Below are 9,044 nucleotides of genomic sequence, written 5' to 3' on the forward strand. Positions count from 1 at the left end.
ATTGCATTCGAATTTGACGATAAAACTCTGCAGCCGGTGTCATAAAACCTTTTGTCCATCGTTTATAAGCAGAAATATGAGCCTAGAGAAGTTGATATTGAATTGTTTTATATTTTAATTGCTCTACTTAAGTACCTGCAATGAAATATATGGTTGAAGCCAAGCTGGCAATGGGCAAGAGGTCGCGCTTAACCTGGGAAAGTTCCTGTTCGACCACATAACCATGAATTATTTGCTGTCTTTAATCCATCTTCTGCGCATTCTTTGACTTTGGCAGAAAGGAGGAGAACGCGGAAAGAAAAACAGAGCGTGCAAAGGAGGGCATTTTTCGACAGAACGGTTCTACGTACGCAGATCTGTGAGAAGTTTCTCGTAATGGGCGCGTTTTACGAATTACACAAATCATCAAGCGGCTTCGTCAAGGGTGTCAAACTCAAAGCCCGCCGGATGAATCAGGCCCACAAACAGGTTTAATCCAGCCCGTAAAACTAAAAGATGCCAGGATTCAGGAGTGAATTAGACAATAGGTACATTAAAAGTAGATAATATGCCATGATTTTATCTGTTCGATCCACTTAAGAAGTAGCTAAATGGTTCTGGGAACCAAGATCCTGGTTCCAATCTCGTCTGAATGCACAGAAAACAGCAGTGCTCCTGAAAAAGATTCTAGGAAAACCCGGTGTGAAAACGGCTTCATGTTTAAAATCTTCTTTTTGTGTCACCAGGACATGTGTTTCTTCACTTGAAGACATTTCACCCCTAAGCCGGGAGGGGATACATTAACAGAAGAGTTGACCAGCAGAAAAACTGCCCATCAATTTTCCACTTACATAAGAAGGAGCCATAACCTGGACCCACCCAAAACCCTGACAGTTATATTTGGAAACTCCCCACAGTCCAGTTGCCACAACTAGAGGATTTCGAATAAGAATTTATCATGACCTGCATGACTGAGAGCTTCCACAGACAGGCTCATGTCAATCCTCACACAGACCTCCTCGCCATGAAGCGAGAGCACAGACCGCCCCGTCGCCCTGTCACGTTATTTGATTAAATTGCATTAATTAGCATTTTCAACTTCATCAGTTCCATTTTCTAAGTTCAATAATGGCATTAACCTTTAAGAAACTCAAGGCTGGTAAGCTTGAACGTAGAGGTAACACTAAGAAATTGAAGGATTTGCTGTGTAAACATTTTTGTTCCTTGCTTCAAAAACGTTTCTGGTTTCAATTTATCAGTAAAACTGACTTGACATTGTGCAATATTTAGGCCACACTTGCTGTTTGAATATACAGACAGCTGGTTTTATAAAATTAGATTCGGTTTAAAATCTAGTTTCAAAATTCTATTTTTCAAAATTTCCTTGTCATCAACGTTGAGGGAAATTCCAACTTAGATTTTTTTTTTTTTTTGTCTTTTGTTCTGTTTTGTTTTTAAAATGGAAAATTCAGTGTTGTTTGCACAAGAAATAAAGATGAGTTGTTTTTCTATTTTTGTTTTTTTTTATCATATTTTATTTACCCTTGCAGGAAAAACCAGGAATCAGTGATCGTCCCTAATACTTGTGCCATGCCGCCTCTTTTTAAAAAAAAGTTTTTTTTTTCTTTTATTATACTAATAATAATGTACTAATTCACCATAAACACGGATCATGTACAACAGTCACAATGTTGACAGATGAACAGGAAGAGCACTGTAGGAACGGACAGACGGTAGATCTCCCCCCCAACGAAGAGATTGTCATTTCTCACAGAAAGTAACTTACTCCAAGGTGAAGAAGGAACCGACGACAGAGAAGGCGATAAGACGGCAGATAGTGACGGGAAAGAACTCATTATTCACCCAAACTTGAGAGTGACACTGGGACGGGGGGGGGACCGATGGGCAAAACCTATTTATAACTTATTTGATCTAAAAACCAGGAAGTTTGAAGCAGTGATTTGGAGGAAATGGTGAAAGTTCCCCTGTGGATCAACTGAGTTAGAGACTATGCAGGAGCATTACAATAAGGGAAGATGAAAGCAACACGAAAACATTATAGTGTAATAACATGACAAAAAAAAACATCTGAAAAGTGTCAGATTGCAGAAGAAACTCGTCCTCTCGCTCGCCCTTTATGAAGTAGTAGATGCTGTCAAGCAAGAAACAGACCATGCTATTTTTAGGACCGACGTATTGACATTTGGAAATGTAAAAAAGTGGCAAGGAGAGTAAAAAAAAAAAAAAGCATGAATCTGGCGATCCGGACATACCCCGTGTTACAGAAAGGCATTAACAGTCTACGTTGGGGTTTGACAGCAAAGGCCATGTACAAGCTACCGAGTTGCGAAATATCTGGGTGTCGGGTTGACATAAAATATCACCTTAGAAAACCCGTCTCCTACCTAGTTTGGGACTAAATTTAATGGTTTCACTGTACGCTAAAGCACGGGGTATTGAGCGTTTTCTTTTATTGCAGAGCCCGGAGAAGAAGGTACAAAGCAGAGGAAAAAAGAGAGCAGGGGAGGTCCTGTCAGCGTTAGTTCAGTCTGTTATCGACCGCGAGAACTGTAATTTGGCCGGAGTTCATCGGGCATATTGACAATCCCTCCGGGAGTTGACCAGAGTTTTGAGAAAAAAAAAAAAAACGAGGCCTTATTTGCGACGTACAACGGGCTGTAGGAGAAGTGTCAAGAGGCTGGACAGGCAGTAAGTTATCCGAATCTTCAATAGCCTTTCTGAAGAGATCAGCGGGCTGAGTGATGAAGCAGCTCGCTTTCTATCAGTCAAACTGTGATTCGGAGGCTTCGGCGAATGTGAGACGACTGCTAATTTCTGCCGGCAGTCACTGGCCATTAAGACAAAGAGACGGCGGGCGTGTTGAGCTCTGAGGGGAATCGCTTGACTACTGCTTTGACCTCGCTCGAAACCGATCTAATGTCTCCGCTTCCATCCTTTGTCTTTGTCTTTTTATGCCTGACAAGCATAATTCGCCGTTGAATTAAAATAAATAAAAACCCGCAATGTTTATACAGGAGTTTTATTACGCGTCCCTCCGAGTCCTCGCTTTCTTCTGGTTGGCTAACTTTAAGAAGTCTGCAGTGGGGCAGCTTTCCTGTAATTTATGGCCACGCGACGCCCGGAGCAGATGGCTGCGTAAGTGAAAGTGAGACAGCACACTTCAGAGTCATTTCCTGTGTCTCGCGGCAGCTCCCGAGTCTTTCAAGAGGGAGAATTAAATGTGTGTCATGGTTCGAGTCGTCTTGTTTTGTAGGTCTGTCTGCTTCCCCTCCGTGCCGCGTCTCGTCCTCCCCGCCAGCTTGTCGACGAGGAGGCACGGCTGGGTTTCCCTGTCGAGCCCGTAAAAAAGGCCTATCTGATGTACACAGCTCTCAGGAAAATATTGTTGCACCTCGACATCGCACAAGCAATCAAGTCGTCCCTGCCCTTTGGAGGGGTTGCAAAAAAACATTGGACGATAAAATATTTGCCAAGTCTAGGAGGTGTGGCTGTAAGGGAGCAACTGTGAGCTACTTTGGCTTCACCGTAGAGAGAGGACACTGTTGCAGGACAGAATAGTTGATTAGCTGCGTCGGGACTGGGCACTCATTTCGTTCTAGGAGCTGCTGTCCTTCTACCATTTAGCTTTGCATCTGCAGAGCCAGTAAGGATCATCCACTCAAGTGTCTTTGACATGCACCTAAGGCACAAAAATCAAAAACAAGCCAGTGTTTGGAAGACAACATGGACAGAAAAGTGGCCAAGGCATTCATGTTCTGCATGCCAGAAAAATTAACTTTGGACTTTAAAATGGGTTGATGTGTTTTATTTATTTTTTCCTGCACTTCTTCCCAGTGTGAAAACTCCCATCGTTAACTAACGCAGTATTAATTTTGGTGGAAATGTTAATGGTCAGTTGTGAATTCTGGATACTCCTCTGTAGCGTAGCAGGCCAGAAAAGCCTGGACGTCTTCGCTGGTCCATTTCCTGCTCGCTCTCCACATTTTCTTGCTTGAAAAACAGCTTATCTATGGCCGCGAAGGATTTTAAAAATGCCGTTCCCAAGAAGTATCCGGTAGTGAGCATAACTTGGGGCTCCTCGACAAATCAGCTACATCATATGAGTTTCTAATGAACCCTAAATTGGCCTTGCCTCCTAGTAGAAGCAAAAATGGCTACAAGAAACAAAGCCATGATTCCTAGATTCTATGCAGTCCAAATGCATGAAAATTTGGCCTTGGGACTACAAAAAGTTCCTACAGAGCAAAAGAGGCTAATGATAATGTTTTGCTAATTTTCATTTGTAACTATGGCTTAGAGGTACTTCCACCTAGCTGACTCTTGAGCAACGTTACAAGTCCCTCTCCCCTGCTGTCCCTTCAGACCCTGTTGTTACCACTCGCATCCTCCCCATAAACATGTTCAAATCTTCAGTTCACAGTTAAAGTGGGTGTAGACAGCAGAATTTGAGCCTTCCTTTCCGAGTGTCCTGCCAGGAAATAGGGGTCTGGCCCTTGTATATCATCTTCCTGTCATTTATTTGCTGTTGATGCAAGTTTCATGGGGACAAGAGTGATCTCCATACTGTAGTCCAACCACCCTCGCCCCCTACCCCCACTTCCTACGCCCCGTGGAATGGAGATACAAGCAATATATCATTTCATAGCCGGGGCAGTCCTTAACAACTTGACCTGTAAGCATTCTCCCTGCAGGCTGGACTTCTTCCAGCCCAGCTGAGCCCCGCTCTTTGGAGGCTTCTACTTTACCCTCACCTGCCGCCCCAGCTCCCACTACACTGATCACACCAATTCATCCCTCTTGATACCAGCCACAGCCGACTTCTGCGTTGTGTGATTGGAAGCAGAGCAGATGTATCTGAGTTCGCTTTGAATCAGAACCCTTGAAGGCTAATCACCATTAGCATCTTTGTGCATGAGTCTTGTTGTCGGACAATCTTAACTAACTTAACGCGTTCTACAAAACCTAATTATTAAAAGAAAATAAGGGCTATTAATGGTACTGATGCTTCTCATTCAGACTGCACGGACTAGCATGTTCATTTCACGATAACTTCACAGGCCTAACTTCAATTGGCTTCCCCAGTTCGCCGACGTGCAAATAAAAATTAACCGGATGCAACGGGTACGAGTTTTGTTTTGTTTTTTTTCAGAGCTAAATGTGATTTCAAAGCGACGCTGCAGAATTAACAAGGCGAAAGACTGTCAGGAGGTGACGGCGTTCACACTCCAACTGTTACCACGATTAAACAGATGAACATATTTAAAAATAAAAAATAGATCAAAATAACAGCAGTTCAAATTAAATTAAGGCTGAGAAGATCTGATATTAGATGTGATTTTATGACTATTTTATCAAAGCTGCCACTCATCAGCAATTGAAACCATTTGGCATTACTTCTAATTGGTTGGTTTTGCCAATACGCTAATACAAAAGGAAATTATGAATACTTTCACGTCGGCGTACATGGACACGATGGCTCTCGCACTCACTTTGGAAGTAGCATATTAAGAGGATTATAATGCACAAAAGATTGACCTATATAACCTAAAGTAAAAAATAAAAGAATTTTGTTTAAATCACTATAGAGTGCAATGTTTTTATTTTGCTCTGTGTCTCACATTCCAGCCACTCCCCGCGGTGCTGTCTCTTCATCCATCCTGACTTTACGCAGGAATGTTAAACTGCCTCTGCTGGATGTCATTATGCAGCGACGGTGACCATTTCACACTTAGACCGGCGAAGCTGCCCTGCTGGCAACGCCACCGTAGAAGCTAGAAACAATTATCTATTGCAGTCGGAAGGACAAAATATTACTGGGATGGAAAGCTGAGACTAATCAGTGTTTAGTCGCGACTTATATTCACTAGCTCAGCATAACAATAAGCCCCGCAGAGATACATAATATGGCACAGAATCACCACTAATACACATTCGGTGACATGTGTCTGCAGTTTGTTCTTATAATACTGAGACTAAAATATATAAAAGAAGAATGGAAGAATATATCAAGTGTTTAAATGGTGGAGATTAAGCAGCTTATCTGTGCTATTCTGCAGCTAACACTGACGCTCCTCCAGCCTAAATAATTTGTATGCATAGATCCGACACCGAATCGCTTTGTACACAAAACATTGCACGATTCGCTGTTTGTATAATTTTCACATTTCCCGGTTTATCGAGACATTAATTTATATTACTTGCAAATTCTAAAACCTGTTCCTGAGCATCTGGAAGAGAAGGACCTCAACATTCAGACCGAAGACGTTCTGCTTCTTCAAGAATGGGGTGATACCTGAAGTCTACCAGATGCCAACCTTGTATGGCATTTTGTATGCGTTATTTATGCTAATTCACCTTTCCCCGGAATGCATATTGATTCAAAACAGGAGGGATCCATCATGTTTATGCAGGACATCTCTGTCTGTTTCCTGGCAATGCAAATGTTTGCTGATTTGACTCCCACAGGTTCAGCTCATGGTGAGAGAAAGTGAAATTTGAGACAGGAATACAAAGAAGAAGCCAACGCTAACCATCTGAATTGGAGTTACTGGCTATTTTCAACACAAGTAGACACATGCTGCAGGGCCCTAATTCATTATCGAGAAGCCGTTCCATTGAGATATCCAAAAAGTTAATAAAGTCCGTTATAATGACCTATTAAAAGGTAAGTGGCGGGTACGGCAGGTAAGAGATGAACTTCCTTCAAGATGTGTGTATCTGCTTAGTACTTAGGTTGCCATTTAGATGATACGTGTTTAAAAACAAACAAAAAAAAAAGAAGCTAAAATATCGGTTACTGTACTTGTAATCAAGTCAAATCATTTACAGGAGAGACCAAAATTACTATCTACTTTGCGAAATGACATTTTTTGGAAAACTTCTCAAGGTTGTCTGCTCCTCTTGAGTATTATGATGGCTTATTTACCTCAGAGGACAGAGGACTTTAACCCTTGACACCACTTGTCATCGTTTTTTTTTTTGTTTTTTTTTTCCTTTGTTTTGTTGCTTGTTGCTTGCTTCGTCGCTCGTGGACGCTCACTTATTGGAAACACATTTTGACTTCCCGTGTCACACTCAGGCCAAACACCCCTACGCCTGTCTCTATGGGGGAATACAGCGTGAAATCAAAATAGTATTCGGCTTTTGCAGGTTGAGGCTTCTTAAAGGCACCATAACAACTGGGAAATCTCTTCAATCCACGTACACTCATATGTTGGCTGGCATGGTTGGTTCAAACCCCTTTGGAGCCCGCCGTTTCCCCATCAGCCTGCAAACTACCTTTGGTCCTGTACGACACTGTCAGCAGGACATCAAAAAGCGCGACACAGTGCATTATAGTTACTCTGGTTCTCCATGATCACATGGTGCAAAAAAATCCCCGCCCGTGTTTATTATATTTGTATAAAATAGCTCAACATGCATGTGTGTATTACACTGTAATTTGAAAAATGCAAGTAAAAGATGAACCCAATACTACGATCTTGAAAAAAAAGGTCAAGAAATATTTCATGGTTACATGTAAACATCCATAAGAGCTCCGCCACCATAATTGTGTATTTGTGTGTGTGTGTGAGTGTGTGAAAGACTGAACGTAATCTACCATTTCGAAGTGCTCTTTAAGTGACACCATTTAGCATTTTGAATGGGAGGAGAAAATATGCTGTAGGTGCTGAAATGTTCTATTGATCCATTTTCAAGTAGCAGTTGGCTAGGCATTATTCAACATCAGATAGAGAAAATCAAAAAAAAAAAAAAAAAAGAAAAAAATACTAATTCTCTCTGTATTTAAAACATAAATATATATATAAATAAATAAAGATACTTAATATACAAAATACATAAATATATAAAATATACAAAAATAGGGATTATATCAAATAAAAGGTAAAAATTAAATAATATGAAAAGGGAAAGAAAAATGCTTCCACAAAGCTTGACTGGTGTTTCCCAAGTCTGTGAAATCCCCAACATCAGAAGTCGATTCCAAAGCCATCATTTGGTCCATGCCTTCAGCGGTCTGTCCTCTCTTTTGAAAACCCAGGATTGTTTTGCGCAGTAAATTTCTGGATAAACTATCCCTTTAAAGGTGTTTCAGACTTTTGAAAAGTTGGTAGACGACTCCACAACTTAAAATCCACCCTCCCCTCCCTGGGGCAGGGGGCTGGCCTGACTGGGAGTCAGTCGTGTGTGCAGCTGAAAAACGTAAGCGCCGTTGCGCGTTCCCCGGAAAATGTTTGCACATTTTAAATGCAATTTTCACTGAAACTCAACAATTCCCTCGTAACGTGCAGATCGGCAGCAGAGGATATGATGTCTGGGAGATCAGGGCTCTTGCCAGGGGCTCTGATATGCAGACAATCTAGGAAGTGGAAGATGAGAGACCAAGATCAAACACAGAGCAGTGGTACTCTTCTTCCACTAAAAATGAAACTGCTGCAGGAATAAACAGACTTCTTTAGTATGGAGATATCATCAGGACCCATTACCACTTCCGTCTTTATTTATCTCACTCCTCATCTCTGTTTTCAAAAATATCAGCTGAGATCAAAGCAGCCAATGAGACAGCTGCGATAAGAGTAGCAAGAAGCGTGGAGATGTTGAAGGAGGAAAATTAAACACGTTTGTTCGGGGCGACGTTCCCCCTCATTATAAACTCTTAAACATATATTTGCTCCGATTAAGATTCAATCCGCAGCCGGACTGACACGGATCAATCAATGTTCAAAAAAAAAATTGTCGTTTCCCATCTATCGGATATCACAAAAGGAATAGAATTCACATGTCTTGCCTGCTATGTGAAGCAATTTACAATTAACTGTCAAAAAAAGACATATTAAAGTTTGTCACAATTTTCACAATTTTCTATTATTGTTCCTGTGAAACTGCGCATGACCTCGATTGAGTCTTGATTAAAGAAAGACTCTCGGAATAAGCAAATATTTGCTTGCATGGCCATCCATCTGCCAAAAAAGACGACTTCTTTTCCAACGTCTATCTATCTGCCACAATCCCACCAACTGCTTCCCGCTCGCTGACAAAAGTCC

This window comes from Fistularia commersonii, chromosome 3 (genome assembly GCF_037954325.1).
Source record: "Fistularia commersonii isolate RoL2024-O1a breed Wild chromosome 3, RoL_Fcom_v1.0, whole genome shotgun sequence".
In the NCBI taxonomy this organism is placed as follows: Eukaryota; Metazoa; Chordata; class Actinopteri; order Syngnathiformes; family Fistulariidae; genus Fistularia; species Fistularia commersonii.